Source organism: Marmota flaviventris, chromosome X (assembly GCF_047511675.1).
Source record: "Marmota flaviventris isolate mMarFla1 chromosome X, mMarFla1.hap1, whole genome shotgun sequence".
NCBI lineage: Eukaryota > Metazoa > Chordata > Mammalia > Rodentia > Sciuridae > Marmota > Marmota flaviventris.
Genome location: NC_092518.1, coordinates 3235119 through 3249887, shown reverse-complemented (window position 1 = coordinate 3249887; position 14769 = coordinate 3235119). Strand labels below are relative to the sequence as shown.

The following is a 14769-nucleotide window of genomic DNA, read 5'->3' as shown; positions in this document are numbered from 1 at the left end:
GCTTTATGCCTTTTATCAGTATATTCTTACCTATGTTAGAAAATTTATTTCTCCAAGACTTGGGGAATGTTTAGATAAATTACACAATAGAACATTAGGTAGCCTCTAAAGTTCTCGATTTCAGAAGGATATTTTATCCTGCAGAAAAACTTCACGGTATGCATTTAGAGTGGAAGAGTTAGAACCCATCATTATATAAAGGTCAATGATCACAAATTTTTAAAACGTCATATGGAGCCGAAACTGGTGGTGCGCACCTGTGAATCTAGCGGCTTGGGAGGCTGAGGCAGGAGGATAGCAAGTTCAAAGCCAGCCTCTACAAAAGCGAGGCCCTAAGCAACTCAGTGAGACCCTGTCTCTAAATAAAATACAAAATAGGGCTGGGGATGGGGCTCAGGGGTCGAGGGCCCCTGAGTTAAATCCCCGGTACCAAAAAAAAAAAAATTATGTGCATATGTGTACCAGGTGTGTGTACATATGCATCTGAAGCAAGATGACAACCTTTATTTGTAATTCATTTGGGGACAGCTGGACTAATGACGGTTATTTCGAGATTTTTGTTTTCTGACACATGCGTGCACTTACCAGATTTTCTACTTATTTAAAATGAGGGGGAAAAGACTGCAAAGCAGAATTTAGTTCCATTGTCTTCCTGCTGATGAGGCGGTGCTCCACTTCAGCGTCCCAAGCTCCTCCAACTTGATTAATTTGTGCTAATGGGAAGGAAAGAAAAGGAGCCCGGGTTTCAAGTTGCCTTGAAGAGACCCTGATGCAGACAACTTCAATCTGATGAGCTCGCTCGTGACTGCAGCTGGCCCTTGTGAGATAATTATGGAAAGAAAAAAAAAAAAAGAATACGGTTCCCTTTTAGAGAGATTTGTTGCGCCCTTATTCTTTTTGCAGACACCCGGCAAAACGCCGAACAACCACCTGTTGCAGAGAACTGAATGAACACAGAGGTTTTCTGTGGTGGGAAAAGGCCCTGATTAATAACAGGACGGTAGCCAACACACCTTAGGTCTCAACTCCTGCATCTGGCCCATTTGGGGGACCCTTCATCAATAACCATCAAACTGGATCTCTTTAACTGCAACCAGAAGAACGTGACCCTAAGCATCCAGTTGAAACAAGGAGATACATACAAGGTCCAGGGAGGGAGTCTCTCTCTTTCTTTTTTTGGTACCAGGGATTGAAATTAGAAGCACTCCACCCCTGAGCCCCATCCCCATCCCTATTTTGCATTTTATTTAGAGACAGGGTCTCAGTGAGTCGCTTAGAGCCTCACTTTGGCGGAGGCTGGCTTTGAACTCGCGATCCTCCTGCCTCAGCCTCCCGGGCCCGCTGGGATTATAGGCATGTGCCACCACCCCCAGCTCAGTGATGGAATCTAATTAAGAGCACTGTGAGCCGCAGAGGAGGGATTTAACCAGGGAGACAGTGGGCAGGACTGTGGGGGTCATTTGCACGAGGGACCCTGCCAAGTCCTGACCCCGAGGAGGCGCAGGATCTCCAAACTCTTGCCTGTTCCTTCATTACGTCACAGAAATTCCTGTGCCCCTGAAACTCAGGGACAGAGCAGGGGGCAGGAAGCCCCCAAGAGTGTGTTCAAAGAGCCCTGCAGTCCTTGAACTCAGAGCAGCCTCCTGCAAAAATCCAGAAGGTACCTACAGCTCCCTGCTGGACTGGCATGCATTTCAGGAGGGGAGGGTAAAGGACCGTCCTTCCCCAGCACAGACAGGAAGCCGAGAGGGGCCCAGGCAGATCCTTGTCCATCAGCAATCAGCCTGCGGACTTTGCTCCGTGGTCAGTGAGGATTCCCAGAGTGACAACTCTGTCATGAGAGCCAAACCAAGGGGCCCACGTGCCTGAGAGGCAGCACTAAGAGCCTGGGATGCAGGACTGGTGTGGGCTTCTACGTAGAGACCATTCTCCAAGGGGTCCTTGTTGGCTCAGGTAACTCAATCACAATAGGGTCCCTGCGGTGTCAGCATGGACACCACGGGGCAGGGGGGCAGAAACAATCTGTTTAGGTACCTTGTCTCTACTGTGTACCTACTACATCTATCTACCACCTACATGTCCATCTGGAATCTATCTACCTACCTACCTACCAGCTACTACATCTATCTAGCCACCTACATGTCTACCTATAATCTATCATCTACCTCCCCACCATTTACTACATCTATCTAACCACCTAGATTTATAATCTATCATCTACCTATCTACCTACCATCTACTACGTCTAACTAGCCACGTAGACGTCCATCTATAATCTGTCATCTACCTACCTACCTACCTACCTACCAGCTACTACATCTATCTAACGTCCATCTATAATCTGTCATCTACCTACCTACCCACCATTTACTACATCTATCTAACCACCTAGATTTATAATCTGTCATCTACCTACCTACCCACCATTTACTACATCTATCTAACCACCTAGATTTATAATCTGTCATCTACCTACCTACCCACCATTTACTACATCTATCTAACCACCTAGATTTATAATCTATCATCTACCTACCTACCTACCTACCATCTACTACGTCTATCTAGTCACCCAGATGTCCATTTATAATCTGTCACCTACCTACCCACCGTCTACTTACATCTTTCTAATCACCTAGATGTACATCTATAATCTACCATCTACCTATCATCAATATACTACCTCCCTATCATCTACTTACATCTATACACCTAGTCATTTATCTATTATCTATTAATCAGCTAAGCTATCTATCTATTTATCCTTATATTCTATCTGTTTCTACCCTGGTCCACTCAACCATCCCCTCCCTCCTTCCCTGCCTTGTACCTACCGACCTACCCATTCTTTCTATCTATCTATCTATCTATCTATCTATCTATCTATCTATCTATCTAATCTATCTATCCATCCATCCATCCATCTGTCCATCCATCCATCTATCCATCCATCTTATCTATCTGTCTATCTATCTATCTATCTATCTATCTATCTATCTATCTATCTATCTATCTATCCATCCATCCATCCATCTATCCATCCATCCCTCCATCTGTCCGTTCATGCATCTATCCATCTTATCTATCTATCCATCCATCCATCTGTCCATCCATCCATCCATCCATCCATCCATCCATCCATCTTTATCTATCTATCATCTATCTATCTATCTATCTATCTATCTATCTATCTATCTATCCATCCATCCCTCCATCTGTCCGTCCATGCGTCCATCCATCTTATCTATCTATCTACCTACCTACCTACCTATCTATCCATCCATCCATCCATCCATCTATCTGTCCATCCATCCATCCATCTGTCCATCCATCCATCCATCCATGCATCCATCCATCCATCCATCTATCCATCTTATCTATCTATCTATCTATCTATCTATCTATCTGTCTGTCTGTCTGTCTGTCTGTCCGTCCGTCCGTCCGTCCGTCCATCCATCCATCCATCCATCCATCCATCCATCCATTCTATCTATCTATCTATCTATCTATCTATCTATCTATCTATCTATCCATCCATCCATCCATCCCTCCCTCCCTCCCTCCATCTGTCCATCCATCCATCCATCTTATCTATCCATCTATCCATCTATTCTATCTTATGTTTCTGTATGTCTGTCCATCCACCCATCCACCCACCTAAGTCTCTATTTATTCAATGTATCTATATATGCATCTATTTACCTATTTACATACCTACTTACCTATTTACCCATCTAGTCCACTGTCTGTCCACTGGTACATACCTATCCATTTATTTCATCTATGTATCCATGTATTGTCCGTCTGTCTGTCTGTCTGTCTATCTATCTATCTATCTATCTACCTAATCTTCTATTTATCTACTTAACAAACTAAGTACATACCTACCCATTTATTTGATGGATCTATCCACCTACCTACCACCCACCTACCAATTCGTCCACCTATTCATTCTGTAGATCTGTCTGCCCATTCACCCACTCCCCTACCTACTTACTTACTACTTACTTACTGATTTATTTGATGGATCTGTCCATGTAGCTGTGAACCTATCTATCAACTCATCAGTCATCTTTCCCGTGACCTAACATGATTGTTTCCATCACTAGTCTATGGTTTTCGTAAGGCTCGGTTCAGTGCTAAGCACATGTGGATTGGCAGCTAGTGTCTTGGAACCGGGGTGATAGGGACATGCATGGCTTTGGGGGCCATGGAGGAAAAGAGACACAATGGCTGAACAGACAATGAGTGTCCAAGAGAAGCTGTGGTGTCGGGGAGTGAGTCTGACGCGGCTACAGCATACTCTGGAGCCAGGGTTCCCCAGAGACCCCCACCCACCCCAAGACTCTGAGCTAAGGAAACGTGTTGGCCAAGGCACCAGGGTTTCCATATTGGTTCTTGGAGACTCGTCCCCGTCACTCAACAAACAGCTCAAGTTGATCTTGGTTCTTCCCACTCCCTAGCACTGACTTGCACTTATTTCCATGTTTGTGCCAACCAGCACCCCATTGTGCCCCTTGAGGTGACAACGGGAGGTGGTTCAAGCCATCACCAAGGTGGAGAAAGCTCAAGTGGATTTTCACATCACAGATTCTGCCAGACGCTCGGAGATTTGAGAGTCCAGAGTTACCATACAGAATCCGAATTTTCTGCCAAGGCTGGTGAACGTTTTGTCTTAAGGGAAATTATATCAATTATATCAAGGGAAATTATTGAGTCTTTTCTGGCATTATCAAAGAGCCACAGCGACAAGAATGTGAGTTAAATAATAGTTTCAAGAGACCAAGAAGAAAACGGGGGATTGGAAACTCATTCTGGATATTCTTAAAAAGTGGAACCTACAATAACCTTTAAAATAAGGGACAGAACACTATTATAAAAAAAAATTAAAGTTCACAAAAGTTCTCTAATACTACAAAAGTATGGTTTCTGAATACAGAATCCAAATGACTTTGAGTTATCATTATGATATTCAGTGTTATTAAATGTGCTTAACTCACTTATCTTTTGCATTGGTATGATAATGTCCTCAAAAGCTAAGGATATTATTAGGCAATTTCCTATTTCTAGCAAAGAGAAATGACCTTTAAAGATACATTTATTCTACAATCCAAGTCTCTGTTCTCAGAATAACTAGTTTAACGCTCGTTTTAATTATTTATTATTTATTATTTTAATTTTTTTGAACTGGAGATTGATCCCAGGGGAACTCTACCCATGAGCTACATTCCCAGCCATTTTTAGATTTATTTTGAGATAAGGTCTTGCTAAGTTGCTCAGGATGGCCTCGAATTTGTGATCCTCTTGCCTCAGCCTCCGCAAGTCTTTGAGATGACAGGTGTGTACCACCACACCCAGCTGAACGCAAGTAACTAAGCAAGGAATCAATGTCTGATGAGTTATTTTAAATGTGAATTAACTATGGGCTCATTAACCTCCACCCAAATTATTACAAACTCAAAAACTTAAACTAGGGGCTGGGGTTGTGGCTCAGTGGTAGAGCGCTCGCCTAGTACGCTTGAGGCACTGGGTTCGATCCTCAGCACCATATAAATGTAAAATAAAAGATATTATGTCCACCTAAAACTAAAAAATAAATATTTAAAAAAACTAAATAAAATCTTAAACTAAATTGAGTTTCCATTCACCTCATATGAAATGATGTACAATTAAATATGCATGGAAAATCCCCTCAGCCTGTACAGATAAACAGGGAAATATCTAAGGACTCCTGAATTCTAAAAACAGTTATTAAACTATAAAAGCGGGGGGAAACCCTAGGTTTTAATCCATAAAATGCAAGAATTTTAACAATGTGATACTAAATGGTGAATTTCCATTCTATCATCAAATTCAGAGTTTAATAAAAATAGAGATACAAAGTAGTAGAGGTTTAAAAAAATTACTATATCAGCCGTACCAACAGGCGATTGTTTTAAACCTAGAAGACTCTGCTCCTGAATTACAAAATCAATCTAATATAGGACATTTTATTACTGCCTCCTAGTATTTTATTCTAATATATGCTGAGTAATTTGAAGTTGTAGTGGGTCACTTCCTAATTAACTTCATACGATATTACATTTTATATTCGTGTTGTGGATGGACTCCCCAAATGGAGGATTTCCACGGAATCTTCCAGAGTGTACTCCTAAAATACAGGGGTTTCCACAGAACTTTCCAGAATGCACTCCTGAAATGGAGGGTTTCATCAGAACTTTCCAGAAAGCACTGCTAAAATGGAGAATTTCCAGAGAGCTTTCTAGAAAGCCCTCCGAAATATGAAGGATTTCCACAGAACATTCCAGAAGGCACTATTAAAATGGGGGAAATTCCACTGCGCTCACGCCCTAAAAAAAAAAAGAGAGATTTCCACAGGACTTTCCATTGCGGGCACGCGACAGTGGAAGACTTCATATAAATAGGAGTGGACACCGTCAGGGGAGAGGGGTCCCCAAGGAAGAAGGCATGGACGCGCACCTGCGTTATGTACCTCTCCCTTCTTTTCCTCCTGACTTCCCATTCCCGGACTTCCCATATCCTTGTTTGTTGGCTTCGGAAGATGATGTCCTGTGATCCCGAACACAACCTTTTGGAGATTGACTGAGGCTCCCCTGGGGATCTCCTGGGTACACGGGATGCATACAGGCCAACGCACCTTGTTTTTCTCATTATTAATCCCTCTTCTTGCAATGCTCTGTCCTAGTAGAACCCAGGAAGTGGGGAGCAAAACCATTTCTTCTCTGCCTCCGGCTCTTCCTTCCTCTCAGTTTACAGATGTTTTTCATGTGGACACACATGTTATGATTGAGACGCGAGGTGTCCCCCAAAAGCTCATGTGTGATATACTACAAGAAAGTTCAGCTGCGAAATAATTGGGTTATGAGAGGTGTAACCTAGAAGTGGATTAATCCACTTGAGTGGACTCACTGGGTGGTGACTGCAGCAGGTGGGGTGTGGCTGGAGGAGGGGGTCCCTGGGCTGTGCCTTTGGGGTCTCTGTCCTGTCCCTGGTGAGCAGAGCTCTCTCTGCTCCCTGGTACCCTGTCCTGAGCTGCTCTCCTCCTCCAGGCCCTGCCGCCATCTTGTTCTGCTCCCCTTGGGCCAGAGCCATGGAGTCGGCCACCAGGGACTGAACCTCAGAAACCGTGAGCCCCAAATCAACTTTTCCTCCTCTAAAATTGTTTTTCTCAGGTCTTTTATTCACAGCACCAAAAAAAAGCTGACTGAAACTATACATCTGCGTAGATAGAGATAAATCACACATGCACACGCTACATTTTTTCTACATCATTACAATATAAAATGATAAGAAATAAAATATTTGCATTCACGCATCATGATTTTTTGTGTGTGTGTGTGTGCTGTAGGATGGAATGTAAGACGGAACGCACTCGGCCCCTGTGATGATCTATACCAAGATGCGTGGATTACAACATTCCCCTCCCAATTCTTCCGCACAAGACTCCCCAAGTAAGGGCCCTTCCCTTTGAAACCACGTCTCCACCATCAGCGATGCAAGATGAACACGGATTTAAGCAACTCAACTCGCAGAGAGACCCCCAAAGAATGGTCCCATCGCCCCCCGCCCTCCACCCGACATCCAGGATCCACAGATGAGACATGACTGTCCAGTTCTCCACTCTCTTAAAATCTGGGACCGTCGGGTAGCCATGCTCCGTAGAAAGCGCCAACACTGACTTCTTTGGAAGACCCTGGGTCTCTGCCTTAAAACCATGTGCTGTATTAGATATGCCTCTGAGGTGTCCCTGAGATGAGATTCAAGCTGCAGGGTCCTGGTAGGGTCACCTCGCAGGTGACCCTGAGTCCTTCTAATGAGTCCACGGCCAAAGGAAGATGGTGCCCGATGCCCACCACCTGGGCATCCCCTGGGTAAGGCCCTGGGCGCTCATTTCCCACTTAGCCATTGCCTTCCATTTGATTTTTCTCCTTTATCTTCTCCTGAGACAACACCGTAATCAGCCTTCACTTCTGTAGCTGGAATTAACAGATTGACTCTAAAATATGCTTCCTTTTATGTGCACTGGACGCCCTCAAATATTCTCACCAGGGATCCACGGTCTACACGAAAAAGACCTCTCAGTACCACCGAAAAAATTCTCATTTTCTCTTGCTTTGTCCGAAAACTCTATTTTAATAACATCCAACATTTTTTTTTTAAAAAAAGAGGGGGACAAATTAGAAAATCTGAGGACAAGATAAAACCATTTTCCTGATGATCTCTTAAGTCTTCATCCACTTCAGCCGAGGGAAGAGATTTAATATGCCGTGTCAGGGAACGCCGAGTTCTGAATTGTGAAGCGCGTTAAAATAGCCCAGGAGAACGGGCTCGGGTTGGGGAGACATAATGGGTATTGTTAGTAGGTTTCTAGGAGGCGCCGTTCAACTCGGCTACACTGAAAGACTCCCACTTTCCATCCCGACGACGTTAAGAAAGGATAATGGATGCTGTATTCGTTTATCATGAATTAATCATGAACCTTTTCAGCCACATATTTTTAATTAGCTACAGACTCTGTCAATTTTTTTCAGGGCACTCTGCAGCTGGGTCTAAAGAATGTCAATCTTCTTTGGAGGCTAAAATCACTCTATGTGTATATATATATATATATATATATATATATATATATGCATTTGTCTGCAAAATTTATAGCTGTTTTCCAAATGGATAAAAAAAAAAAAAAACAACTAAAATAAAATTACTTTCCAAGTGCTGAAGGCTTCCAAAGGCTAGATTAGAAATCGACGCAGGATCTTGTAAGATCAATGACCTTTAGAAAATAAATGACCCTTGAAGAGAGCCGGAAAGTTTTTTGGTTTCCAAAACAGAGAAAAGGAACCCGGAGATCCTTTTGAAGAACAAATTGCAGCCATGACAGGAGCCCATGCGTCTGTTAAGCTGCTCAGCGTCAGGAAGGAATAGAAGCCCAGAGGATGCACCTTTTTAGCCACAGAGGATGGACCTTCCAGAAGGAGAATCCTCAGCTGTCGGTTTAAATTTAACAGGGGAAAAATATGTGCTAGGAGGTCACTGTCTTTTGGGGTAGTTATGAAGAAGACAAGCAATAATAAGTGTGGCGAGGATGTGGGGGGGAAAGGCTCACTCATACGTTGCTGGTGGGACTGCAAATTGGGGCAACCACTCTGCAGAGCAGGATGCAGATTCCTCCAAAAACTTGGAATGGAACCACCATGTGACCCAGCTATCCCACTCCTCAGTCTATACCCAAAGGACTTAAAATCACCATACTACAGGGACGCGACCATGTCAATGTTTATAGCAGCTCAACTCACAGTAGCCAAGCTGTGGAACCAACCCAGGTGCCTATCAACTGACGAGTGGATAAAGAAACTGTGCTATCTATACACAGTGGAATATTACTCAGCAATAAAAAAGAATGAAATCATGGCATTTGCCGGTAAATGGATGGAGTTGGAGAATATCAGGCTAAGTGAAGTTAGTCAATCCCCCAAAAAACAAATGCTTAATGTTCTCTCTGATAAGTGGATGCTGATCCATAATGGGCGGGGGGGGGGGGGGCTGGAGGAATCTGATTGGTCAAAGGGGAGGGTGGGGAGGGAAGGAGGCATGGGGGCAGGAAAGACGGTGGAATGAGATGGACACCCTCACCCTAGGTACATGTACAACTGCACATGTGCTGCGACTCTGCATCGTGTACAACCAGAGAATTGAAAAGCTGTGCTCCGTTTGGGTACCATGAATCAAAATGCATTCTGCTCTCATGGATAACTGATTAGAACAAGTAAAAAAAAAAAAAAAAATTCTTATTCTGAATCAGATCCCTGAAAATAGAAGTACCCCAAAGATCCAGGAAGGAGGAGGCGAAGCCGCAGCCTCCTGCCCCCCCAGAACAGGTACCCCCAGCTGGAGCACCCCCCAAGGACCTACCTCGCAGGGTGCGTAGGGAGGTGCCCCACGCATTCACCGGTGGCTCAGCAGCACCCTGGCCCGCCCAGGACATGCCACTGAGACTCGGCCCCAACTCTGACAACCCCAAGCATCTCCAGGTGGTCTCCACCCTGGTGGGGAAGAGCCACCTACCACCGGTGACCACAAACCCCACGCTGCCTGTGGATTTTTAAAACCACCCACTTTCCATCCCCCAAGGTTCATCCAAAACTTTTCCGCTTTCTGGAACCATCCTAGGACACCACCTTGTCTCTTCATCCTCATTTTGATTCAGAACCAAGGGGAGACACCAGAGACACAGTGACTTGGTGGGCTGCGACCCCACGCCAGGGCTCTCCGAGGGCAAGCACGGTTCTGTCTTTGGGGACCTTTCCATACAGACTTGAACCTGTCCCCTCTGAAGCCATCTGTCTGCTCCGTTTCTCTGAGCCTGCTGCTACAGGAGGGTGACCACAGGGTCCCCGCCAAGGTGGCTCACCTCGATGACATCGTGACATAGAGCTGCCGATTATTTAACAAAAGGTCTAAAGATTTTTATTTCGATCTATTTATTGTTGCGGAACCGGGAATTGGACCCCGGGCACTTTACCACCGAGCCGCACCCCAGCCCTGGTTTTGTTCCTGACGTCTGCACACATTTGGGAGCCCTGGGGGTGGACCCAGAGCCCACACAGGCTAAGCACAGGCTACAGCCCAGCTGCCCACCTGGAGACCTTGCAAACCCTGCGCATCTCCTCCCACCTGACCCTGCACACATTCACTGCCACCAGAGGAGTCCCTCTGCCTACAGCCGTGAGCCTGCCCTGCGTCTGCCACCTTGCCGATTTCACCAGTCTTTCAAAGATCCCAGACGTACACCGTGTCACATGCACCTGGGGCGAGCCAGGCACCTAGCAAGCCCCGGGTGCTTCTCCGGGACGGGCGACCTACACAGGCAGTGCGCTCACTCACCTGGGGCTGGATTTCCGACAGTCTCCGGCACTCGTCCTCCAAAGATCGTGAGGAAAGGAGATCACATGTGCTGGGCTGCGCTCAGCTGTCAGTGGCGATCGGCCAGCGGCACCAGGCTCACCCTGCAAATTTGTCCAAAAGAAGAAAAACTCATGAACTTCAAAAACGTGTGCGAGATACTCACATGAGGTGAGCTCCCTCTTGCGTAGAAGTTTCCTCGGCCTCAACTACTCTCTCTACTCTGTTTAAGTCTCCTCCATCCTCGGGCCTTACCTTCCAGCCCCTGCCTCCAAGAAGTGCCCCCCACAGTGAATCCACGGAAAAACAGAGTCCCCCATGGTTGACCTTCAGACGACCTCTTTTCCCCTTGAGAGCAGATGTGTGTCGTTACGAACGGGATGATCAGTTTACTGGACACTGTTTTTAAACTAACATGTACCACCATGCCATCTTTGATTGGCTCTGTGTACTGCATGTTTGTGCATAAGAGAGAGACAAAGATACATCTCTCCATATATACATATGCCATCTAGGGAGAGAGAGAGATAGATAGATGCATTGATAGATGGATGGAGGTGGGGATGGATGGATGGATAGATAGATGGATACATGGTTGCATGGATGGATGGATGGATGGATGGATGGATGCATGGATGGATGATAGAAATATAGATGGATGGATAGTGCTGGGAGCCATTAGCCAAGTAGGTATGACAATTTCCTTGCCAGCGTACCCCATGTTGCAGTGACATTGAATGTAGGTGACCTTGTTCAAGGACCAAGGCGGATTAGGGCGTTCCTGGTTTAGGTTCCAGGTTTAAGGTTTAAGATTATTCCTGCTGGGAATAGGGCGTATCCTGCTGCCTGAGTTCCCCTTGAGTTCTCATGGGATTCAGACAGTATATTTTGGGAGACAGAAGCCCAGTGGAGGTGGATTTGGGCAGAGAACGTGGATTTGGGCAGAGAACGTGGATTTCCCCAGAACGTGATTGTAGACGGCTGGTGTGAGTTCGGGAGTAAAGAGTTGCTGTTTGAATCTACAAGCTGTGTGGTGGCTCGTGATTGTGTGCCCAGCCAGACTGCGGCAGATAGATGGATAGGTAGATGGATGGATGGATAGGTTAATGGATGAATGGATGGATGATAGAAAGACACATGAATGGATGATGGATGACTGAATAGATGGATGGATGGGTAGATGGATGGATGGATGGAAAGATGCATGGATAGATAGATGGATAGATGAATGGATGGATGGATGGATGGATGGATGGATAGATGGACAGACGGAAGGATGGATAGATGGATGGATAGATGGATGGACAGAAGGATGGATAGATGGATGGATGGATGGATAGATGGATAGATGGAAGGATGGATGGATGGATAGATGGATGGACAGAAGGATGGATACATGGATGGATGTATGGATAGATGGATAGATGGAAGGATGGATGGATGGATAGATGGATGGACAGAAGGATGGATAGATGGATGGATGGATGGATAGATGGATGGACAGAAGGATGGATAGATGGATGGATGGATGGATAGATGGATGGACAGAAGGATGGATAGATGGATGGATGGATGGATAGATGGATAGATGGAAGGATGGATAGATGGATGGATGGATGGATGGACGGAAGGATGGATGGATGGATAGATGAATGGATGAAAGGCTGGATAGATGGATAGATGGAAGGATGGATGGATGGATGGATGGATGGATGGAAGGATGGATAGATGGATGGATGGTTGGATAGATGGATGGACGAAAGGATGGATACATGGATGGATGGATGGATGGATGGATGGATGGATGGATGGATGGATGGATTGAAGGATAGATGGAAGGATGGATGGATGGATGGATGGATGGATGGATTGAAGGATAGATGAACAGATGGATGTATAGATGGATGGACAGAAGGATGGATAGATGGATGGATGGATAGATAGATGGATAGACGGAAGGATGGATGGATGGATGGATGGATGGATGGATTGAAGGATAGATGAACAGATGGATGTATAGATGGATGGACAGAAGGATGGATAGATGGATGGATGGAAGGATGGATGGATAGATGGATGGATGGAAGGATGGATAAATGGATGGATGGTTGGATAGATGGATGGATGAAAGGATGGATAGAAGGATGGACGAAAGGATGGATAGATGGATGGATGTGGATGGATGGATGGATTGAAGGATAGATGAACAGATGGATGGATAGATGAACAGATGGATGGATAGATGGATGGACGAACAAATGGATGGATAGATGCATAGATGGATGATGGATCGATGGATAGATGGATGGCTGAATGGACAGATAGATGGATGGATAGATGCATGGAGGAATGAATGGATAGACACATAGATATCTCAGCATTATCTACATTGAGCATTAGCCTCTTGCTACAGGAATGACAAAGTAACTAGCCAGGCGCCTGTCTTCTGCCCACCCACCATGACATCATTTGGTAAGAATGGAATGGCATACAGGCAGAGACAAACAGAAGGATGAATCATGTCAATATATAAATATATGCATAAGAACTATGGATATATATTATGCTTTTCCATCATTCTTTTTTTTTTTTTTGTATGTGTGTGTGTGTGCTACTGGGGATGGACCCCAGAGCCTCACATACATGCTAGTGAAGTGCTCTACCATGCAACTGCACCCTGGCCTGACTTCCAATAACTTGGGGGTCATACGGGACATTGGCCCCAGGTCCCTGATTTCTCATTGAATTCTTCTGAATAAACATAGGGTGACGCAGATCCCTACCCACCAATCCAAAAGAGAGTTCCAAAGACGGCCCAGAAGGTGGCTTTGAACTTGTGGAAGAACTTTTTAATTTAAAGACCCTCCATGCGTAAGAGCTGACATTTCGACCAACACAAGCCCGTGTCCCCCATAGTTCGTGAACCCATCCGACCTATCGCTGATGCTTGATGAAATATCGTCCCGCTCTGCGGAACCTACCCGCAGGAGAACATCTCGTTAGGGAAAAATCGCGACAGCATAGATCTGGGTAAGTGTGGATCTTGTTTAAGATCCCAGCCACAATTTCTTAGTTTCCATCGGCATCCTAGAAACATGTCCCCCCCCACGTGCAGAGGTGACATTTGAAGCGGCAATCCATCTTCCAAGAGTGCCTTTTCACATTAGATTCTTGCACAAATGGAGTGGGGTGCTGTCAAAGCTGATCTTTGGCTTCTCGCTGCGGGGATGACGAGAATGTCTTTCTGCCCACCCACCACGACATCAGTCGATAAGACCGGGATTCAGCGGCCGTGGATCTGAACAATAGGGTGACCCTCTCTCGTGACCCACGGAAGATCCAAATATCATTTCCCATTTGTTTGGCCCACACCTTTCGGTCTCAGAAAGGAGATTTTTAGAGAGATTGGGGTGTGAGCTGTACTCACTTCTCGGTGCTTACCAGCCCCTGGTGCTGGACAAAGAAGAAGAATCACATCGAAATCGAAGAAGTCACAGACCCTGGCACAGTGGGGGGGTCAACGTGGGACCACACTGTGGCCATCCCAAGAATGTACCCACAAACCACCCCCCCCCGCACCCCGGCAGTCATCACCCCACAATCTTTTTTCCTGGACTCAACCTAAGAATCACTGTGAAATAAAACACTTTGTCCTGATCACGCACACCGTGCTGAGGAAACAGCATCTTTGGGCCACTCGGCTATAATCCTTGAGAGATCCTAACAAAGGTCGAGGGGGCCCAAGTCCTCTAATAATAAAAATAAATTTATCATTATTTTTTAAAAAATCATTATTATTTCCGGTCTTGTTTCCTTACCCTACGCTTTTTGGAAATGTCATGTTTGCTC

At 45.4% G+C, this 14769-nt stretch overlaps 1 protein-coding gene across 3 annotated transcripts in view; it reads right to left on the bottom strand.

The window, feature by feature from the left end:
• The window catches only part of LOC114106838 (steryl-sulfatase), a 103451-nt gene that overhangs the window by 68942 nt on the left and 19740 nt on the right, over positions 1-14769 (bottom strand). For all 3 annotated transcript variants that reach the window (XM_071606586.1, XM_071606585.1, XM_071606584.1), the window contains exon 2: positions 10903-11024. The gene's annotated coding sequence lies outside the window, so the exon portion shown is untranslated. The remainder of the gene's footprint in view (positions 1-10902; positions 11025-14769) is intronic.